At 34.4% G+C, this 24,402-nt stretch overlaps 1 protein-coding gene across 38 annotated transcripts in view; it reads right to left on the bottom strand.

Annotated features, from left to right (window-relative positions):
* LOC111397148 overlaps positions 1 to 24,402 on the bottom strand; it is a 74,224-nt gene that overhangs the window by 43,263 nt on the left and 6,559 nt on the right. For 28 of the 38 annotated variants that reach the window (XR_002703172.1, XR_002703171.1, XR_002703168.1 and 25 more), the window contains 2 exons: positions 23,956 to 24,022; positions 23,301 to 23,698 (listed from right to left, as the gene is read on the bottom strand). The gene's annotated coding sequence lies outside the window, so the exon portion shown is untranslated. Of the gene's footprint in view, positions 1 to 10,310; positions 10,689 to 13,363; positions 13,565 to 13,678; positions 13,811 to 20,594; positions 22,032 to 22,195; positions 22,762 to 23,291; positions 23,699 to 23,955; positions 24,023 to 24,277; positions 24,341 to 24,402 lie in introns of those variants that run through there. The other 10 variants (XR_002703182.1, XR_002703181.1, XR_002703162.1 and 7 more) reach the window with 9 other exon arrangements.

The raw sequence follows: 24,402 nt of genomic DNA on the forward strand, positions 1-24,402 counted from the left end.
TTACAGCTCTAGGTCAAGAAAGGAAAGTTTGTAGACTGGTTAAATCGCTATATGGTTTGAAGCAAGCACCGAAGCAATGTCATGAGAAATTTGATAATGCTATGCTTTCTAGTGGTTTTAGAATCAACGAGTGTGACAAATATGTATATGTCAAGGACACTAATGATGAATATGTTATATTAGGTCTATACGTCGACGACATGCTCATTGTCGGTAGCTCTGACAAGATTATCAAAGCCACTAAGAATATGTTAAACTCAAAGTTTGACATGAAAGATATGGGTCTCATGGATGTCATTTTGGGAGTAAAAATTACTTGAACACCAAATGGACTTGTGTTATCTCCATCTCATTACATTGATAAGATACTAGACAAGTTCAACAAGTCAGACACCACTGTGACCAAGACTTCAGTGGATTTGAGTCTCCATTTATCCAAGAACACTGATGATGGTGTATCACAGTTAGAATATTCTCGGATAATTGGGAGTTTAATGTATTTAATGACTTGTATGAGACCGGATATAGCATACTCAGTTAGCAGATTGAGTCGCTATACGAGTAACCCAAGTGCTGTCCACTGAAAAGCCATTTTTAGGGTGCTCCATTATTTAAGGCACACTCGTGATTTTGAACTACAATATTCTAGAAACCCTGCAGTAATCGAAGGGTATGCTGATACAAATTGGATATCAGATATGTCAGATACCAAGTCTATTAGTAGATATTTCTTCATTCTAGATACCAAGTCTCTTGAAAATCGTCTGAACAAACTTGCATCACAAGATCTACAATGGAATCAGAGTTCATCGCTTTGGACAAAGCAACTGGAGAAGCAGAGTGGCTTCACCAGTTTGTTGAGGATATTCCAAGATGGTCAAAGCCTGTGCCTGCAATTTGTGTTTATTGCGATAATCAATCAACAATTGGCAGGGCATAGAGCAATATGTATAATGGTAAGTCTTGCCATATTCGAAGACGACACAATACCATTCGACAACAACTCTCACAAGGTATTATCACTCTGAACTACGTGAAGTCAAAGGATAATATTGCGGATCCGCTAATCAAAGGGCTAACTCGAGAGCTAGTTGTAAAAGTATCGAGGGGAATGGGCTTGCAGCCTATGACGTTGAAAGGTATCGTGGTGGAAACCCAACCTAGTGGAATGGAGATCCCAGGATCTAGGTTCAAAGGGACAACTAAAACATGTATATTATTGTAAATCACTGAAAATGTTCTCTTTCCACTCATTCCTATGGTGCTCACATTGATTGGAAGATGCAGGTTAAGCTATGCTTTTAATGACCATTAATCGTTGTTGTGAAAAACTGAGTTAAGAGGTCACCTATGTGAGTGTGAAGTGGGGCCGCTTCTATAAGGATTGGCAAGGCTACATCCTTGAAAAAACACTTGCAGAACTAGGCGACGTGTTCATGGCCAAAACAAACACAACAGTAAGAACTATGTTGTGACTAGGATGGTCCTGTGTGAGATCTATTGACTTGGTTTACACAAATGGCGAAATAGTTCAAGACATCAGGTCCACTGGTTTGCTAGTAATTCCCAATAGGTTTCACAAGGGAAGGTTCAAAGCTAAATGCTACATATCCTATGCAGGATTGATTCGTTTTACTCTCTCTTTCCTCTTGAATTTTAGTATCCATTTTTTATTCATATGGGGGATTGTTAGAATTGAATGAAAAATATTGAATAGAAGTAATGAAAAATATTGAATAGAAGTCTCTTCATATGTTGTAACTCAAGTAACTCAAGTCCTTTCATTTTTTAACTTCTTTATCAATGAATGGTTTAACTCCTTGATTAATGAGTTAGCTTTTCCTCCATTGGTATAAATAGGAGTCTCTCTAGGTTGGAAAATCACAAGTGAAATGCAAGCTTCTTCCTCTAAGCAACAATCTTCTTTTTCGCACTTTCAAGTTCTTCCTTGTACTTATAATTTCTTTGTGAGATAGAGTATATCACAACTAGTTCGCAGGCGGTTAACATAGTGCAGCGTGAACCGACAACTGATTATATACTGGGAATTGAACACCGATTAAAACCTCTTGCACTTCGGTGAGGCGGCGAATTCGATTTAAGGAAACTGTGAATACACAGGCCTTCGGTTTGATTTGATTCTCTAAAATTTACCTACAATTCCAAGTCTTGCCGCGACTAGAGGCAACCAGTGTGGAGCAAAATCATATAAAATCCAATTGGGAGCTGAGTCTTCCAAGAAACGAGTCAATCCAGTTTCCATTCCATCAAATGCTTTCTTCAAATAAGGCATATCTTCATTTTTGATATCCATGGTCGCCTCTGCAGATTCAGGGAGTTGTTCAACCTTAGGCAATGGAATTTTAATGAAGGTTATGGAAGTAGCTAAATGAGAAGGGATTTTTGGGAGACGATCAATATTTCTTGAAGCGGAAACAAATGAGATTTTGTGGCCCTTTTGAGCTAAGAATTTGGAGAGCTGAAGGAATGGAATGATGCGCCCAAAAGTCAGCCATGGGAACATCAATGCATGTAATTTGGAATCCATTGTTGCAGTAATTTTCACTGGTGGTGATTTGTATATATAAGGGAGTGAGCATTGCAATTCAACTCAACTCAACTCAACTCAACTGAGTTACTACCCAAACCAAAAGGAAGACTTCTTCACAAGGCACTGAGACCCAACCTTTGAAATTGATGTGGCTGAGATTTGCCCGAAACAATCCCTTTTATCTTAGGTCAAGGGATGTTGAGGCTCAGGTAATTCAATCATGATTTGTCACATTAACGTCGGTACAATTTTTCACGTCACTTTATTCGAGTAGAGAACGTTTAGTTTATTATTATTCCTTCTAAAATAGAATGAACAGCGAGAATCATGTGGTGCCATTTGCGATGGTGAAAGAAGTTGTCTCTATTCTTCTTGATAATGATGCGCAAGCAATTTTAGACTTTTACCGACTCTGAAGGCGGCAACATAGCCCTTGTTTGCCTCCATTTTAGCCATTGTTTGGAGATCTTTAATTTAGTCCTGTTTGATTTCCATTTTTATCTTTCTATTTTTTAATCACACAATTTTCATTAAAATAATATTATACGTAAATAAAAAAAATTTCTTTATTTTTCATTCATACATTTTCTATCAATTTATTATTTTAAAATTCATTTTTTCAGCAAAATGGGTGTCAAGCACCCTCTTATTTTCTTATAATCATTTCTAACTACATATTTATACAATAAAATATTTTACAAATAATTTCAACAAATTTCACCTTTTAACGATAAATTCTTAAAAAAAAAAATTACTATTTAGAACATAGCCTTTTCAAATTAAAGGCCACCAAACATGGGCTTGGTGAGGTTTTGAGAAAAAAATGTATTTTGAAATGATAATCTTTTTGAGATTGTATATGATTAATGGGGAGTGTTACATGTACATAATTGTCTACATAATGATATTCATAATTACACGTGATATTGGATCCAATTTTTAATTCAAATCTCACACTTGCACATCAATAATCGGATGATTGTCACATCACATTATGGACACCGTTATGTGTAATAATTATGTACAAATAGAATTTTACATGATTAATAAGTAAGAAAATATTTTGAATTTACACAGAACGTTATTTTATTGAAGGATGTGTGATTAAAAAGAAAAATATATTAAATTTTTAATGGAACCCACGGGAGTACTGTAATAAAAGGAAAATGACGTTTTCCATTTTAGCACGTTTGATTTCTATCAATACACTTACTCGAATCAAATCGAGCTTTCAGTTGGAGTCTTCTTTAACTTTAAATTGAATAGTTGTATTAGCATTGATTTTTAGACCCAGAATCAATGCTATATACCCACGTTAGTATTTAAACAGTCTAAATATTTCTCTAAAAGAGAGCAGGTTTGCTGATTTTTTATTCAATTTTAGAATTTGGGGTTTTATTGCTGTAATTGAAAATACGGAGTAAGGCTAGAGGGAGTGATTCACGTACGTTTTGTTGAATGATTTTATTAGACAATTTGTTATTTGTTATTTTAAATTTAGATCATGTTTATAAATTTGTGTTAAGATGCAATGCAACCTGTCATTTATTAGTTTATTGTGTTATTTCATACACTAGAAGAATAAAAATAGTTGTTAGATTTTGAACATATCAAAAAGAATAATGTTATTCGCAATCGCTCACTACAACATTCGCCCTCCATAATATACACATGTTAGGTTATTATTAATATATCAAGGGCTTGTTTGACCCTTTTTTTTTTTCAAAAATGCATTTTGTAATAGTGTTATGATGATAATATGTAATTAAAAAATAAGAAAAATTTTGTGGTTGTGTATAATATTATTTTATTAAAAAATATGTGACTAAAATATGGTCAAATCACTGTTCAATAATATATTTTGATAAAAAGTATGGTTCAAACAAAGGTCCAATATTCACATATCATGTGTATGTTAGATAGAACCACTGTTGTAATGAACAGTTACTAATAACAATATTCTATTGAAAAAGAGGTGTGCTATAGGTACATAAAACGATAAATAATGGTGTCCCCTCACATGTGACGGGACCAACTGAGCTTAGGTGGGCCCGGCATATGTACCACAAGGGTTTTTCATTGAAAATTACCAATCCCATGATTGAAATTGGAACAATGATTAGATAGTCAATTTTCTTTAAAATTTCTGTTCATAAGTTTGACAATAACGATGAAAACAAGTCTTAATTTTATATTGTAAAATGGCACTTTCTTCAAGAGATATGTCACGACTCTTGGTCCATTTGAGCCCACCCACGTGACCTTTTCTTTTTTTTTTTTTTTTTTTTTTTTTTACAAGGTGTCCGGGCTTGCGTCCGACTAGATCCTTGTCCCTGAACCTCCGACCCCTCAGCAGCTCAGGGAGGTAAATCGCAGGATGTGCCCTTGTTGGCTCCCAAGTTCTCACAACTCATTTGAACTCCTTCTACAAAGAGAGCTCTCTTCACTGGGCGTTTGTTCACACCAATGGCTTCCTCTCCATATGGCTCCCAGTGTTAACTCTAGGAATCGAACTCCCCACCCTTACTTCCAGCATCCCAGTGAAGTGATTGTTCCACCAACTCGGATGTGCCCTGGGGGCCCACCCACGTGTCCTTATTATTATGCAGTGCAGTCAGGGGCGAATCTAGGGTCAAAGTTCAGCAAGGGCGAAAGTTGACCGTCGACGATTGTAATAGTCCGATCATTTATGAAAATATGGTTACATAATATTAAAAGTTCTTCAATATATACGTAAATAAACTCAAACGTTTTCTCAATCAAAAAAGTACCAAGTACACATGAGTTGAATTGAGCAGCCAACATCTTCGCAATTAATTTTTTTCCATTATCCTAATTTCCTAAACATAAATTCCCAAATCAATAATCATAAGATTCATAACATAAATTACTTATCATAAATCACAATTTTCAAAAATAATTTCGTAAACATAAATTCCCAAATCAATAATCATTCCTTATTAAAACATAAATTACGTATCATAAATCACAATTCACAAACATAATTTCGTAAACATAAATTCACAAATCAATAATCATAATTCATAAATCGTAAATTACTTATCATAAATCACAATTCGCAAACATAATTTTGTAAACATAAATTCTCGAAACAATAAGTCAATAATCATAACATAATGAACAATTTAACATTCATCACTCAACATCAACAACTCAAGTAGCCAACGAAATTAAACAAAAATGAAACCAAAAAAAAAGGAGAGAAAGAGTCACCAGTCACCATACTCGGACTCGGCTCGGTAGAAGATAGCAAAAATTGCAAAACACGTCCTCTTCAGTCTCCTCTAGAAGAACGCAGAAATTGCAAAACATGTCCTCTCCAGTCTCCTCTGTGCAGCATAATAGATGAAATGAGCATCCTTACTTATTAAATTATTAATTATAACTTTCTAATTCTAGTAAATTGCACAAAAAATAAATCAAAATTTTTAGACAAATCACATATTCACAGATGGAATACCTTAAGGAAATTTCGTGTTGATTATTGTAAAATTTAAATTCGGTAATTATCATAAACTTTCACAGTGTGTTAAGTGTGTTGATTAGATGTCTAATAAAACTATAACTTACGCAAATTTTTTTGAAAGCAGAGATTCTGAAATTGCATCAAATTTCTAATGAATCTATGCTACCTACAGCCTACCTGCCTTGCCTCTTCTTCGACTTCGAATGGAAATTGGAATTATAGAATGGAGATGGAGTGCCGAGTGTGTCGTGTGAATTAGAGAGTGGAGAAGGGAGGAAAAGGGTTTGGCTTTCTTTCACGATTTGGGAATTGGGGGAATTTGGATTCTTTCTTGACTGCTTTTGCAAAAAAATGGTTTCAGCAAGTATAGTTTGGGCCAATTCCAATTACATATGAGAATTCGGTATTTGGGCTAAACAAAAATTGGCCCAATGGCCAACAATTACCTCATTCACCTCAGGCTTTAGCAATACAGCCCAATTGCCCAGACCAAAAAAAGAAGACGAAGAAACGGGGCGTCTTCTCCTTCTATCTGTCATCTTCCTCTCCCTCCAGTCGGCTCTGCAATATAGCCCAATTGCCCAGACCAAAAAAAGAAGAAGAAACGGGGTCGTCTTCTCCTTCTATCTGTCATCTTCCTCCCCCTCCAGTCCGCTCTGCAATTTGCTACGCCTATTGACGGTTCTGAAGATTCCCGCGGAGTTAGCACGCGCGGCCGCGCCCCCCTCGCCAAGTGCTGGTTTCGCGCCTGAGTGCGGTGCATGATGACTTGGACACTGCCAGCAAAACACGTGCACGGAAGCAACTAGGACTAAAAACGATTTATACCTTCGACTCGTCCAAAGTTCTATATTTGTTTTATTTTAGCGTTTTAAGATTTTGACGGAAATCTTGAGACAACAACGATAATATCCTAAAATTTTGGCCAAGATTTTGATCCAATTATGAGCCAAAATTTGGAGAATTTGTGTCAGATTCTCGTTATCTATCTCCCAGTTAATCATGTTATAGATACATATATAATAGTTAATATAATTCTTGACATAATATCACGTAGGGATGTCAACGAGCCGACTCGTGAGCCAAAATTTTAGGCTCGGGCTCAACTCGAGTAAAACATCTGAGCTTTTTTTTCGAGCCCGATTCGGACCGAGCAAAAGATCGGCAAAAAAATTATGCTCGACTCGAGCTTTCGGCTCGAATTTTGTTTGGTTTTGAATTTTTTTAATTAAAAATAGTAGCTTATTTAAGCTGCCATTTAAGTCAGCAGGTTGCTGCCTGCTGCCCAATTTTTTTTTTTTAATTAAATATATGCTCGGTTGTCCCGAGCCGACAATCGAGCCGGCAAGCTATACGGGTCGGCTCGGATTTTGCCCGGCACCTAAAAGTGGGGCTCGACCCGAGCCTCGAGCCGGGCGGGCTTGAGCTTTTTTCGAGCTGAGCTGACGAATCCGATTGCCATCCCTAATATCACTTGATAACTTATCATTTGACTATTTAAAACATATTCAACTTTTTCAATCAATTAAAGGGCATGTTCTAAATTAAGGACCCGTTTGATTGTAAAGATGAAATTTGGGTGGAAAAAAATGAATTATAAAGAATTGAATTGCTTAGAAATTGTTTTACTTGGAATTGTCAATTTATTGTGTTTGATTGGTTTAATTTTTAAATAAAAATGTTGAAATAATTTTTTTTGTATTCGTTTGACTTTGTTTTACATGAAAATTGTCAATTAAAGGGATATAATTTATTGAATTTGTTTCCATTGCAAAAAAAAAAAAAAATGAATAAAGCCAACAAAATCATTTATCTTTTAGTGTTCATTTGACTTTAATTTAAATGAAAATTGTCAATTAAAGGGATATAATTTATTGAATTTGTTTCCATTGCAAAAAAAAAAAAAAATGAATAAAGCCAACAAAATCATTTATCTTTTGGTGTTCACTTGACTTTAATTTAAATGAAAATTGTCAATTAAAGAAAAATATTTTTTTACAGTTCGAGATAGAATTTGTTTCCATTACCCAAAAAAAACAATAAACTAAGCAACAACCAAGAAAACCAATTCTCAGCTAACCCACAGGAGTACAAATTCCTCATTTTCGTGGAAAACAAGGTCACATGCCGGAAAACAAATTGCCAGGAAAATATTACCTATCAAACATAACAAAAAGTGGAAAATGACATTTTCAATTCCAACTTCCATGGAAAATATAGCGTATCAAACGGAGCCTAAGATTTTAATAAATTTTAAAAGATTATAAATTCTTATGAATTCCATGGATTTGAATGGATTCTTACAAATTTCATAAGAATCTCATCAAATGTGGTGAAATTTCAAAAGATTTGGTAATATGTACTTTTTAAGTTTTAAGCTTACAATCCATCCAAATATTCTAAAATCCTTCGATTAATGAAACTTTTACAAATCCACTAGTTATTGAGTATACTTAAATGTTAATAGATTTTATTAAATTTTATTAAAATCTCAATTGGAGATACTTAAATTTAATGAATTTTGTTAAAATATATTAAAATCTCAATTGAAGAAACCTAAATTTAGAATGACTTATTAAATCCATCACAATTTTAATTGAAGGCACCCTCCAAATCTTGTCAACACCTATTATGTAACTATGTTTATCACCTACTTTTGGACAAGGTAACATTTTTCATCTCCCAGTACAGTAGATCTTCAAATCAGGTTCTTTGAAACATAAATTGATTAACACAAGAGGGGGTGAATATTGATTTCACTTTGATCATTATATCTGCCTGTAACTAATAAAGAGAATAATTAGGGGAGCAAAACAACTCTCTTTAAAGAACTCGAAAAAATAGTCTCGTTACTACAGAAGAAGGGATGTCTCCCCTCACAGTGATCAAGATCGGACGACTGTTTACAAAAGGTGTAGTGTCTATCTTTGAAAAAGGAACTGCGGAGGGAAAGCTCCACACTGGATAGCACAAAGCATTTGGGCACATGCTTTGACTAAGAGGCGAAACAAACGTTAATATAACCATCCAAGAGCAATTTGATTGGTCTTAATTTATTGTCAAGATGAGTGCGAAATCGAACAAGCTTTATTACCAATTTCGATGTGTAAAGATTTAAGAAAGTTCATCTGCGTACTCATTTTAGTATTTAAGAAAGTCAAAATTTATTATAATCCACGAAAGAAAGAAATATTTAAAAATTTATTTTTTCTAATAACGTATAACATGTCATTTGTAAAAAATATCGAAGACGGAGAAATCAAACCGTACCAAAATGTTTCTATGAATTGAAAATGATGATAATTTAAACGAGGACAAAGATTCTCTCTCGGTAGTGTAATACTAATTTTAGAAGTTCGATTCAAACATCATCAACATCATTTTTTGGCAGTAGTATTATGAAAAAGACGACTGACTTTTCGGAAAATTATCGTAAACAAAAATTGGCGAGAATCTAACCAACATTTGATGAAACAGGGTAGTATGAGTCGAGGTCGAATAACCTCACGTGGTGCTTCAAGTCGAGCTTGACGGTACAGAGTCGAATGACTTAACTCATTTAACACTCCTAGATATAATTGACCCATTGAGCCCATTTGATTTTTAACACTAGATCCATGTTACTGTTCATTTAAACAAATTTAGTCCTGATCGAACAACCTTTAAATATGATCAATTCACATTTATCGTGCAAAATTGAATGATTCCGAAATTGAATATTCTATTTTTTACAGTGTAAACTAAAATTCTTGGATGTCAAAAGGATTGTCTTGTCTTGATTATTTATTGTTCTTTCTCCTGTAGATTTCAGAATATATAATGATCAATAACAACGTTCTTGGATGTCAAAATTAAGTGTAAAGGCAGGACCACACGATATTAAAATCTAGAAACAAGAAGACCTCAATCGAACAAAAATAAATTGCAGAAAATTAAAGGAACACAAAGGAATTATTTCGGCCTAAGCCCCGGAGGTTCGGCGACCACATCTAATGCCTACATCCCCGTTGAGCATCCAAAAATTTGGAATATGCTTGGTTGCACTAAACAGCCAAAAATGGCAACAGATTTACAGATTGTTCAGAGAGATGAAAATGAGACTTATCTCTCAAATATAGCATTGGATCTACAGAGTTCACTCAGATCTCAGCCCACAAAACCTTCGAACACCACCAAAATGATACAACAAAGAAATCACTCAGATTTCTTAACCATTCACACATAATACAATAATCGAAGGAAGATCTCACTATACTCTATGTAAAATCAGAGATTTTACACATGAGACATTCAAAGAGAATCAACATCTCTCAAATCGCCAATATTTTTCTGTCTGAAAACCCTAGAGTCGAGAGCAAGATGAAGGGTTGTGTCTGACGTTCCAGAAGGCTCCATCGTTTTAACAAAGGGTATATGAACCGGTTTAATCCAACATCCAGAGATAGTCCACGTGTTGGCCATTCAGTAAAGTGTCAACACTTATTAAATTGCGTTTGATAAAAACATGGTTTTATCACAAATCAAATTCTGGAAGCATTAAATCAACGAGAACAGGGTTCGACTCCAACAATCTCTACCTTGCTGCCAGAATTTGAGCTATTAGTGCAGCCAGGAGCATGATCTTACGTCTTTTTCATTTGCTTCAAGTACCTGTATACGAATCACAAAGAATCAACAGATAAAAGTTTCAAGCAGTTCAAGAATTTGTTTAAAGGAATTACTTTTGTACCCATATCAGATGGATTAAACCGAGTAGAAACTTTTTCAATCTTAATTTCACCTTTTGAGATTATATCTCTTATAAAATGATATTTAACATCAATATGTTTTGACCTATCATGGAACATGGGATTTTTACTTGGGTGAATAGCACTTTGGTTATCAGAAAATAGCACAATGTGGTTATCATTGAAACCCATTTCAGACAATAAACCATTCAACCATATTCCTTCTTTAACAACATCAGTTGCAGCTATATATTTTGCCTCAGTTGAGGACAAAGCCACAACTTTCTGGAGTTGATATTTTCAACTGATAGCAGTACCACACAGTGTATAAAAATAAGATGAGGTTGACTTTCTATTATTTCTATTGCCAGCAAAATCGGAATCAGTATACCCTTTTAAACTTATTTCATTTTTATCTGATTTAAACATTAAGCCTAAATGTAATGATCCCTTAAGATATCTCAATAACCATTTTAAGGCATACCAATGTTCTTCACCAGGGTTACTCATAAACCTACTTAAAATGCTAATATTATATGCAAAATTAGGTCTGGTGCATATCATCAAAAACATCACAGAGCCAATTACATTAGCATATGAAATTTTTGACATTCTGGCATATTCATCTTCAGATTTAGGACAAAATTCAGAAGACAATCTAAAATGACTAACAAGCGGCAGTGTTACAGGCTTACAATCATGCATGTTGAATTTTTTCAAGATTTTAAACACATAGTCACATTGATTTAAAAACAACATATTTTTATCCTTGTTTCTCCAAATATGTACGCCCAATATTCTTCTAGCAGCACCAAGGTCTTTCATATCAAACTCGGAACTTAACTTTGATTTAATGTCATCAATTTTTGATTTATCAGAACTAGCCAACAACATATCATCCACATAGAGAATCAGATATAATGAGTTTTTAACTCCGCTACCTTTGCAGTACAAGCAAGTATCATATTGGCTTCTTTTAAATCCAACTTTCAAGACAAAAGTGTCAAATCTTTTGTACCACTGCCTAGGTGTCTGCTTTAGGGCATACAAGGATTTCTTTAACAAACAGTGTTTTCAGGATCACCTTTCTCAAAATCAATTGATTATCTCATGTATATTATTTCATCTAATTCCCCATAAAGGAAAGCAGTTTTAACATCTAGTTGATCAAGTTCCCATTTAAATTGTGTAACAAGTGCAAGTAGACATCTGATAGTAACATACTTAGCAACAGGAGAAAAAATTTCAGTGTAGTCCACACATTCTTTTTGTGTGAAACCATTTGCTACAAGTCTGGCTTTATATCTAATATTGTTATCATCACCTTCTCCAGATTTTATCTTATAAATCCACTTGTAATCAATCAATCCACTTTCTAAGAATTTGTATACGTCCTTGACCCATAATTATGTTAAACTCATTGTCATCTAACATTCCTAAGGTCACTAAGTTCCTTTTCAAATTTGGGACATGTCTTGTGTTCTCTAGGAACAAAATATTACCATTTTCTAATAATAATTTGACAGTCCCAATTCCACTCACTTTACATGCAAAGTTGTTGCCCATTATAACCTGTCCCCCTTTGATTCTTTATAAGTTTATAAAACAATTTTTATTGGGACACATATGAAAAGAACATCCTGAGTCAAGTATTCATTCATCAGTTAGGCATTTTTTAGCACTTACTAACACAAAACCATTTTTGTTTTAGTTTTGTCATAGGCCAGTGCATTGCTTCTATCAAGACCTTTTTTTTGAATCATTTTTCTTTTTAAAACAATCTTTTGCAAAATGACTAAGTTTACCACAATCATAACATTATTTACCTTTTGCATTACTCTTGGTCTTACTTCTGTCAACCCATCTCCGATTTGTTTTTGAAAACTTAAAATTTTGTGTAGGTTTTTCAAAAGATTTTCCTTTAGTTAAAAAACTAGTTCCAGTGTGACTGTTACTTAACTCAGCCTTGATTTCTAAAGCTTTATTCCTCAAAGCATTGGTTATATCATCAACAGTGAGTTCATCACTACCATATTCAAGGGCAACTTTAATATCCTTGTACTTGTCACTTATGGAGTTTAACAAAACTACAGTCAATTGATCTTTTGAAAGTTTTTCATTACAATTGGTCAAGTCTTGGGTATGTTTTGTGAACCTACTAAGGTTCTCTTCTAAGTCAACTACAGGATCCATTTTAAAGGATAAGAATTGTTTTAAAAGAAAACATTAGTTTGGAGTGGTTTTGGTCTCAAACTTAGCCTTAAGTTTGGCCCAAAGATCAGAGGCAGTAGTAGTTTCACCTACCTCTATGATCACATTATCAGACAAATACAGAAATATAGTACTCCAAGCAATTTCCTCAAGTTCAAATTTTTTATTAGGAGCTAAGCCCTCAGGCCATGAATCATCTAAAGACTTGGCACATTTCATTAGCATCAAAATTGCTCTCATTTTCTGACTCCACATATCAAAATCAATTTTACCAACAAACTGACTAACTTCAATTTAGCAGTAGCCATAGTGCAGACAAATTTTCATGTAAAGATCAATTTGGACTTACAGTAGTTTAAACGGGGGAGTCAAGAAATGCCAATTTGTATCAAGTTTGAAGTACAGTATAACACATAGTAATACAAAGTTTCACAATTCTCGCAATATTGGAAGAAAACAAGCAAGATCAATTAACAGACAACAATCACAGAGATTGAATACAAGGTTTCACAGTTCTCTCCAGCAAGATTCTCCAAGTGCACACCCGTACTTGATTTATCTCATATTTCAGGGGCCTCGCAGGAGTCACTGGACAAAGATTAGTCTCAAGGGGGTTTCAACGGTGCATCAAAAAATCAAGGGAAAATTTAGGACACTCAAGTTTTTGAAAGTTAATTTACGAAAAATTAAAAAAGATCTCACCTAGCGAGTTGAATAACTCGTATTGTTCTCAATCTGCGTTTTCAGCAGTTCCAAAAATTCAAGACCGTTGCAGGTCCACCAGTTTCTCTAAGATCCAGGTGTCTTGTTCCTTTGGACGGGGCTCTGATACCACTGTAAAGGCAGGACCACACGATATTCAAATCAAGAAATAAGAAAACCTCAATCGAAGAGAAATAAATTGCAGAAAATTAAAGGAACACAAAGGAATTATTTCGGCCTAAGCTCCGGAGGTTCGGCAACCACATCTAACGCCTACATTCCCTGTTGAGCATTCAAAGATTTGGATTATGCTTGGTTGCACTAAACAGCCAAAAATGACAACAGATTTACAGATTATTCAGAGAGATGAAAATGAGACTTATCTCTCAAGTGTAGCAATGGATTTACAGAGATTCACTCAAATCTCAGCCCACAAAACCTTCGAACACCACCAAAATGATACAACAGAGAAATCACTCAGATTTCTTCACCATTCACACAGAATACAACAATAGAAGGAAGATCTCACTATACTCTATGTAAAATCAGAGATTTTACACATGAAACACTCAAAGAGAATTAACATCTCTCAAATCGCCAATATTTTTCTCTCTAAAAACCATAGAGTTGATAGCAAAATGAAGGGATGTGTCTGACGTTCCAGAAGGCTCCATCGTTTTAACAAAGGGCATATGAACCGGTTTAATCCAACGTCCAGAGATAGTCCACGTTTTGGCCATCCAGTAAAATGTCAACACTTATTAAATCGTGTTTGATAAAAACACGATTTTATCACAAATCAAATTCTGGAAGCATTAAATCAAGGAGAATAGGGTTCGACTCCAACATTTAAAGTTGTTAAATTTTAACTGCAAAACTTCAAATCATAAATATAGCATGACGCCATTTTCAACGCTGTATCAAATTTTGCACCAAATTAAAATTCATCTACAATCATTATAGCAAAATTTACACCAAATGAACAATATTTAACCATTTTCTTTCCCCTTTTTTATTCTTTATAATTTATTTATTTGAAATATTATTTATTTAATTATTTTATAATTACATGAATTACTAAATAAATACTAATGTTATATTACGGAAAAGATTAATTTCATTAATAAATATAAAAAAACATAGTATAATTAATAAAAACATTAAAACACGAAAAAATTATATCATGCCATCAAAAAATAGTAGATTATCATATGTATATCGTTGTTTACTAAACTATGCATTTTTTTTTATGTATCATTTTCTTTAAATAAAATTAGATTATCAAATGTACGTCGTTGTTTAATATATTTCGTGTTAACTGTAATAAATAATTGTGTTTTTTATGTTTTAAATTTTCTTCTTCTTTTAATTAATTCATTAATTATTATTCCTTATATTTAATGCAAATAGTAATAATAATAATTTATTGTACTAAAAAATATATAGCACAAATGACACAAATACATTTAATCAATTTATTTGGAAAAGAATAAGATAGGGCAAAAAAGACTTTGACCACTTTGCACCATTTTGCACCAAAATGGTGCAAAGTATAGTGTTCCATTGAAGCTCATTTGCACCAAAAAATGGTGCATTTTGGTGTTTTGGCGTTGAAGATGGTATGAGACAAACAAATTGTAACATCTGAACATAATTGGAAATTCTTAGTGCTCCAAATAACAAGAAGTCAAGAATTATGATCTTCTAATGGAAAATTATGCACTGGTACTTGTAGCAGCCCTTAACGTGAGCCTAGCGTTTTCAAGATATTTAATGAAATCATCAATGTAGCTATCGTGTAATTTCTTGTTCCCAAATATTTCACTCATTTCTTTTGCTTTGTCTCGAAATTTCTTCCCCTCATTTTCAACCATTACCAACTTTATCGAGTCGGACACAGTGTTCTTCGTATATGATCCGTCTTCTTCGTTTTTCGGGACTTCTATGCCAACCTGCTTGTCAGCAATGATTCTAGCATTCAAACCTTGATCAACCAGAAAAGGTAAGGCAATTAATGGATGACCAAAAGAGAGACCCTCTATAAAAGAACTCCAACCACAGTGAGTCAAGAAAGCACCCACCGAGTCATGACTCAATATCTTCAGCTGAGGTGCCCAACTTTTCCACACCATACCCCGACCCTTAACTCTCTCCTCGAACCCGTCTGGTAAAATCACCGAGTAGGAACCGTCCGACCCAGATGGCTTCCTCAGTGCCCAAAAGAAGGGAACATCCGATAACTCCAATCCAAGAGCTAACTCATAGATTTGATCTTGACTCGGAGTCACCTCGCTCCCTAATGCTACGTAAACAACTGACTGTATATTTTGATCATCAAGCCAAGTTTTGATTGCAACCCATGATTGACTGTCATCTTCTTCCACTTGGGGTGGCATTAAACCTACTGGAATAACTGGCTTATGGTGAAGCTCTTCAAGTAATTTCAACCAATCCGGTTCAAACTCGTTGCAGTGTCTTATGAATATAACCTCGGACCCATGAATTACGTTACCTCCTCGATAAATATCTGAAACTCCTGAGTCATTCTTTTGATTTGATGCGACGATCCAGTTTGCTTCGGATCTTCGATAAGCCACTTTTGTCTCAAATCGGACCCACTTTGGTGGAATCATAAACTCTTCAGCTTTTTTCCTTTCATCAGACCCGTTAATCAAGATCTCAGATGGCCCAAAGAAAGCTAAAAACCATGCGTTCATTATCATAAAAAAGGCACGAGAAATTTCAAGTCTTGCTGCAACTGGAGGCAACCAGTGTGGAGCAAAATCGTAGAGAACCCAATCTGGAAGTGAGTTTTCCAAGAAACGAGTCAACTCAGTTTCCATCCCATCAAATGCTTTCTTCAAATAGGGTATATCTTCATTCCTGATATCCATGGTTGCCGCTGCAGATTCAGGGAGTCCTTCAACTTTAGGCAGAGGAATCTTAACTAGGGTTATGGAAGAAACTAAATGAGAAGGGATTTTTGGGAGACGATCAATATTTCTTGGAGTGGAAACAAATGAGATTTTGTGACCCTTTTGAGCTATGAATTTAGAGAGCTCAAGGAATGGAATAATATGACCAAAAGCTAACCATGGGAACATCACTACATGTAATTTGGAATTGTTAGCCATGGATATTAGATTCCAGTTTTGCAGAAATTTTCACTGGCCTATCACCCAATTTATCGAGGGACATCTAAGCAGACCACGCGTATTATTATATTATTATTATATATTTCAGGAATAAACAGGAGAATCATTGGTTTTGTGATTTGATTGATTTATGAATTTAGCCGCCGTTTAGAGATCATTTTACCCAAAATCTCATTAATCTAAAGTGAAAAACTAATTAAAAAATGCAAAAGTTGAAGTTACTTTGTCAGACATTAATTTGCATTTATTGGACAATTGGAAATCGATTGGATGCATTTGCCTATAATAACATGTCAAGGGCAAATTTGGACAATGAAGTGAATTATATGAAACACTTGGTCGAAAAATCGAAAAATGGTTAAGTCGAAAAATGGTAGGCTTGGTAGCTGTCTTGATCCAAATGATGCAACAATTTCATTTGTTTTTCGTTTAAATGATGAGAGAGATGACGTTGACACTTGATAATGATTCCATTCCATTAAAAGAAAAAATGTGATTGTTGCAGTCATTTGAGCCCACACCTGAAAGAAGAGGCCAACAATTGCAGCTAGAAATTATTAATAATGGTACAATTTTTCATTTTTTTGCCCAAATAATGTGGTCCAAACAGGGGTTTAGGATTATTCTTCGTGTACTAGAGGTTCACAAAATCCCTACCGATTACTCACAGTAGATGGGTAAATGATGAAAAAGATGACGTTGACAGTTGATAACAATGCTTTATATTTAGAATTAGTCTCGATGTACAGAATCACCCACATGTTGTGAGTAGTCGATAAAAACACCTACCAGAAATAATTGTTATATTTATTGCTATAAAACTTTCGAAGCAAGAGATATTGTAAAATATGGAGGCAAATGGGGCAAAAGAAGTCTCGTGTTAGACCCGGCTTCTTGTAAGTAAATGGTGTTTCATTTTTGTACGCGTCTCAAAATCTACAAGTGATTATTAGACTATTATTATTTTGCATGTTCTGGCACATGATATTTAAATTAGTTCTAAAGCTTTGTTTAACGGAGAAGGAAAGACAAAGATAAACAGTCCCAATTCCCCAAGTTGGGTGAACTTTGATTAGGCCTCGGAAAAAGTCGAGGTGGGTTTGAAAATATAACAAGATTCCAAATTAAAACACAATTAGTTGGAATTTTGCGGGAAATTTTGTATTATCTGGTAAATGAAAAATTAAGTCAAATTTAAATCACTTAAATACGTGAATTATTGAAAGAGTGCGTAGAATATTATGGAATATTTTAGAAATTATTTGGCTGAAAATGTGTCTTTTTATATAAAAGATTATGATTTTTGATATTATCATTTTTCAAGAAATGTGTCTCTTTAAATATAGAGATTAATTCCAATAGTTGTGTCTTTTCCATAGATTGTATCTTTTGAGACAAACATTTTTAACATCTATATATTAACCCTATATGTTTGGATTTAATTTTAAGAATTTCATTTCATTCCATAATTCCATATTATTTATTTCATGTCAAGTTACTTAAAATACTTTGTAGAAATAATTATGTCTTGTATCAAAGTCATGTTTATGGTAGAGAGAGAATTTCATTCGAGTTCCTGGTCGAAGTCATTTGGAGTGCTCCTATGGCTTGACGTGATCGTTTTATCTTCGAAGATGATTGCTGGAAAACCGTTAGCACCGATGCGAGACATATTCATCTTAAGGACCAAGTGTCAAACACTTGCCTTGTCCAAAAATTCATCACTTGTATCTTTCTTCCTTCATTTTCTGATTTCTCTTAATTATGGTTTGATTTCAGACACTGATTAACATTATTTATATGATTGTTCTGCGAGGTTTGATTCAAATAATAACTTGATTTCGTTCAAGAATCGAAAGAGATGAATCCATATTCATACATTCGGATTCGATAACTATTATTGTTTTGCTTTTCAAATTCTATTTCGATAAGTCGAAATTACGTTTCGATTATATGCAAATAAACAATATGCTTTTGTGAATATAATATGCATATAATCGATGTATTCCCCAACACAATTTTGGCGAGTTATTAAATTTGAATTCAATTGGTCCCTCTATAGAAAACTTGATAAATGTATTATTATTATTCAGTTCATTCAAATATAAATGGACAAATATATAATTGAATCAACAATGACACGTCAAATCGAGTGAATCGATTGATTTAAATCAACACATTTTGAAAATAAAAAAGCCATCAGGACAGGTTCAAAACCAGGCCTAAATACATGGGGCGTTGCCTGATTTTGAACCTGGCCAAAAAGCAGGATTGTTTTGAAAATTTACAAAATAGAAGTGCAAATATTTGAACCAATCACATCGGGTATGCAAGAGTCATATTTTTCAATTGGAATACCCCCATTATTTGATAGAATTGGCTCTTGTTTGAGCTCCATTATTTTCATAAAAATGTATTTTTGAATAGTGTATTGATGGAAAATGTATAGTTAAATAGATTTGCATGTAATATTATTTTATTGAAGAATATATGGTTAAAATGATATTAAAACACCATAATGTACACGTGGCATAACATCTTTGCAGGGTTGGAAAATAGTGTACGTTATGGACATCCTTATGAATACCATAATCTACATGTAACATAACCCACGAAACATACATCACATACTTTTTAGATATTTTTCAAAAAAAAAAATTATATATATATATATGTGTGTGTGTGTGTGTGTGTGTGTAGAGAGAGAGAGAGAAGTTATATGAAAAACTCATAGTTATATCTATGCCCCCCTTTTTTGAAAATAAATAAATAAATCACCTTCAGACTCTGCAATATTTTATCAATTGACAAGTTACCTACTGACCTAGTGCTTTGGCTAGATTAATGATCAGATTGGACGTGATAGCTATTGTACCATTGATGCAAGAAAAGATCAAAACGGACATTGCACCATTTGATGCAAAAAATGGTGCAATGAACAGTGTTGTACCATTTTGCACAAAATGGTGTAATAGGTAGGGGTGGGCACGGGTCGGTTCGATTCAGTTCGGTTCTCTTTAGAACCGAACCGAACCGAACCAAACTTTTCGGGTATCTAGTAAATGAAACCGTCGGGTCCAAATATAATTATGGAACCGTTCAGGTTCGGTTCCATTCGATTCAGTTAGGTTCAGTTCGGTTCCGTTCGATTCTGTACTATAATTAAATTTTTTAACATTTATAACAACATTATATAAATACGACTAATGATATATTCAATGGTTTTGGAATGTCAGAGACTAGAAAACTACCTTGTTCAAATGATTGCTACGATCAAAACTTCGGTCGGCGAAAGTCACGGCTTCGATCGGAGGTCATAGTGTCGGCCGACGATTGTATAAGTTTTGGAATATTAGCGAGGCTGCGAGAGTGAGTGTGAGAGTCGAGACAATATTATGCACTTTATTGTAGGTGTTTAGGGTTATTTAGTGGATTTGATCTTGTTTGGCTAAGAAATGAAACAATAAAATGGGTAATTGGGCCAAAAATTAAAAAAATTAGAAATGAAACAAATTATTGGGCCAAAAATTTGGATTTAGAAATCATTGATTTGGTAATTTGTTTAGAAAAAATTATATTAAAATAATTTGATTTACTCAATATAAAAAAATAAAAAATTAGAAATATTTGGTTCTTATCCGATTTTTCGGTTCTTGGTCTAGAACCGAGAATCGAACCGTACCCGTCGGTTCTCAATTCAGATACCCGTTCGGGTATTTAATTTGACAAGAACCGTCGGGTTCGGTTCGGTTCGGTTAGGGTTTGATCGGTTCGGTTCGAGAGATTTGCCCAGCCATAGCAATAGGGCACCAATTGGAGATGGCCTTAGAAGTTAGAACTACAAAATGTGTTGATCTCTTTTGGCTACCACATGTCTCAATGCTTTTCTTTCTTTCTTTCTTTCTACTTTTCAGGTTTTGTAGACCATTAATTTGTTTCATTGAGCTCCAATGTAATCAAAATGGATGTGTCAATCAATGAGTATTGATGAAAGAAGCAACTCATTAATTCTGATAACTGTCAGAAGGGGCAGGAACTGCTTTGGATAGATCTTAAGGGCAAAGTACTCATTCCGGGCATGACTCGGAAGATGCACGGATGGGGTTTCTCTCACTTTTGGCATAGCGGTCCCCATGATGCTTAGCCGGTCTTTACGGACGATCGGCCACACTGGGATTGAGACACAACTCAGATGCATGCCAATGGGACTCTGCAATACGTCTATTGGAATTGGCTCTGTATCAATAGAATCTCATCATCCATACATAACGAATTCGGATCCTTTATGGAAGATGAGTAAATTCCTAGATCTAAGATGTGAACAAAATTCTACCTATAACACCTATGTCACTGCTTGATCAAACCAAGCCTCCACAATTTCAGAATCTTTCTAGCTAATGGCTTGTTCTAGCTTTCACGTCTGCGCATAGAATCATTTTCCCTCTATTCAAATTTGCGTGTCGCTTGATCAATAAAAATCATCAAAAAATGCAATGAACAGTGTTGTACCATTTTCCACCAAAATGGTGCGACATGGCACCAGTTGGAGATGGCCTTAGAAGTAAGAATTACAAAATGTGTTGATCTCTTTTGGCTACCACGTTGTTGTCTCAATCACTTTTTTTTTCTTTCTTTCTATTTTTTCAAGTTTTATGGACCATTAATTTGTCTCATTGAGTTCCAGTGTATTCAAAATGGATGTCTCATTCAATGAGTATTGATGAAAGAAGCAATTCATTAATTCCTATAACTGCCATAAGGGATAGAAACTGCTTTGGATTTAGATCTCCAGGGCAAAGTACTCATTTCGGGTATGACTCGGAAGATGCAGGAATGGGGTTTCTCTCATTTTTGGCATAGCGGGCCCCATGATGCTTACCTGGTCTTTTCGGATGATCACTCACACTAGGACTGAGACACAGCCCGGATGCACGCCAACGGGACCCTCCAATAAGTCCATTGGAATTGGCTCTGTATCAATGGAATCTCATCATCCATACATAACGAATTCGACCCCTTCATGGAAACTGAGTAAATTCCTAGATCTAAGATGTGAACAAAATTCTACCCATAACACCTATGTTATGCTTGATCAAACCAAGCCTCCGCAATTTCAAAATCTCCCTGGCGAATGGCCTGTTCTAGCTTTCACGACTGCGCATAGAATCCTTTTTCCCCTATTCAAATTCAGGTGTCGCCTGATCAATAAAAAAGCATCAAATAATGCAATGAACAGTGTTGTACCATTTTGCACCAAAATGGTGCAATAGGGCACCAATTGAAGATGACCTTAGAAGTTAGAGCTACAAAATGTGTTGATCTCTTTTAGCTACCATGTTGTTGTCTCAATCATTTTTTTTATTTCTTTTTATTTTTTAGGTTTTATGGACCATTAATTTATCTCATTGAGCTCCAATGTATTCAAAATGGATGTCTCATTCAATGAGTATTGATGAAAGAATCAACTCATTAATTACGATATTGCCAGAAGGGGCAGAAACTACTTTGGATAGATCTCAAGGATAAAGTACTCATTCTGGGCATGACTCGAAAGATACAAGGATGGGGTTTCTCTCGTTTTTGGCATAGCGGGCCCCTTGATGCTTAGCTGGTCTTTTCAGACGATCAGCCACACTGGGACTGAGACACGACCCGAATACACGCTAATGGAACCCCCCAATAAGTCTATTGGAATTGGCTATGTATCGATGGAATCTCATCATCCATACCTAACGAATTCGACTCCTTCATGGAAGATGAGTAAATTCCTAGAACTAAGATATGAACAAAATTCTACTCATAACACCTATGTCACTGCTTGATCAAACCAAGCCTCTACAATTTCAGAATCTCCCTGGCGAATGGCCTGTTCTAGCTTTAACGTCTGCGCATAGAATCCTTTTTTCCCAGTTCAAATCCAGGTGTCGCCTGATCAACAAAAAGCATCAAATGGTGCAATGAACATTGTTGTACCATTTTGCACCAAAATGGTGCAATAGGGCACCAATTGGAGATGGCCTTAGAAATTAGAACTACAAAATGTGTTGATCTCTTTTGGCTACCAAGTTGTTGTCTCAATCATTTTCTTTCTTTCTTTCTTTCTATTTTTCAGGTTTTATGGACCATTAATTTGTCTCATGAGCTCCAATGTATTCAAAATGGATGTTTCACTCAATGACTTATGGCCCCATTTTTATGTCATTTTCAAAGCAGCATGCCCTTTTGGTAATGGGTTTAGGGTACTTGTGTAATTTTAATTGGCCAAAGCAGGGTATTTCTGGTATTGACTTTTCAATGAGCATTTTACTTTTCCTGTTCATCTCACAAGTATATTGACAAATCTAAAAATTTTAATTCATCGGCATTGTGGGAAAATGTTTTTTGGTCAAGTATTCTCATTTTAATGAGAATCAAATAGGGGCATAACTTGTGGATACCACATTTTTGAGAGAGAGAGAGAGAGAGAGTAAACACAATAATATTCCATTGAATTTTCATTGAAGTTATAAAATAAAATTATTTCTATCTGATTTCTTCTAGATGGTTCATATAATGAAGATGAAAATTCACTAAATTATCATTAATGAATCTATCTTTAAAATCAATCTAATCAAAAACGATTTTCAAAATGTCTTTATGGGAGCAACCTGGGCAATAAAGCGGATGGGGCCTATGGGAGAAAAGAGAGCCATAAAGTCTAAGAAACTGAAATGGAATTAACTATAGAGAACAACTTACCATCTGTCCTTGCTTTACATTTTTTTTAATCTCCACAATAAGTTTCTTTTCTTGTGCCTGTAAAAAGTCATTTTCCTTCCAGTTTCTTAGATGGGTTTATCAAGCATCCTCTTCTTTTACCAAAGCTCTGAAAAACATAGTGTAGAATTTGAAATTAGAAAGTGGCTTAACTAGAATATTAATAAAATTAATTATGGTACATAGATTATAGATAACACCAATCTTACCTCAATCCTAATCAGGATATTTGGTAGCCAACACATTTAGAATATGGAAAATATTATAGTCACATAAAATGGATCCGGTAAAATAATGGAGCGTTTATTTTGAGAATAATTTCTATAAATAATTGATATAGGATCAATTTAATACAAATAAACTTACAAAAATTTCTTCAAGATCCTAAGAAGAATATGCTTGAACAATTTTTTCCTTCTCTCTTATCTTATACCTGGAGATATAAAAATCAAAGAGGGGAAAAATCATATACTATGCAATCAAAAAATAGTTACTAATCTATTGTCATTGTAATCTTATTTAGACATAGCTAATCTTATATCTCCAATATAGCGGTCATTTAATATCAGGATATAACAAAATGTTATTAAGGCATAGCTATTAACAAAAGAACAATCATAAGTTAATCATAGATAACCTCTAAACATGATCAACATATGATAAGAGTTATAAGAATAAAAATGAGCACCTAAGGCGACGTTTGCAATGATAGAAAGATCGGTTCAACCGAAGAAAAAAAGACCCCCTAGGTCTTCGAAGCAAGTATTAGATGAATAAATAAGCATGAGAAGATCATAGACTGATTCAAATATT

Source organism: Olea europaea, chromosome 7, assembly GCF_002742605.1.
Source record: "Olea europaea var. sylvestris chromosome 7, O_europaea_v1, whole genome shotgun sequence".
In the NCBI taxonomy this organism is placed as follows: domain Eukaryota; kingdom Viridiplantae; phylum Streptophyta; class Magnoliopsida; order Lamiales; family Oleaceae; genus Olea; species Olea europaea.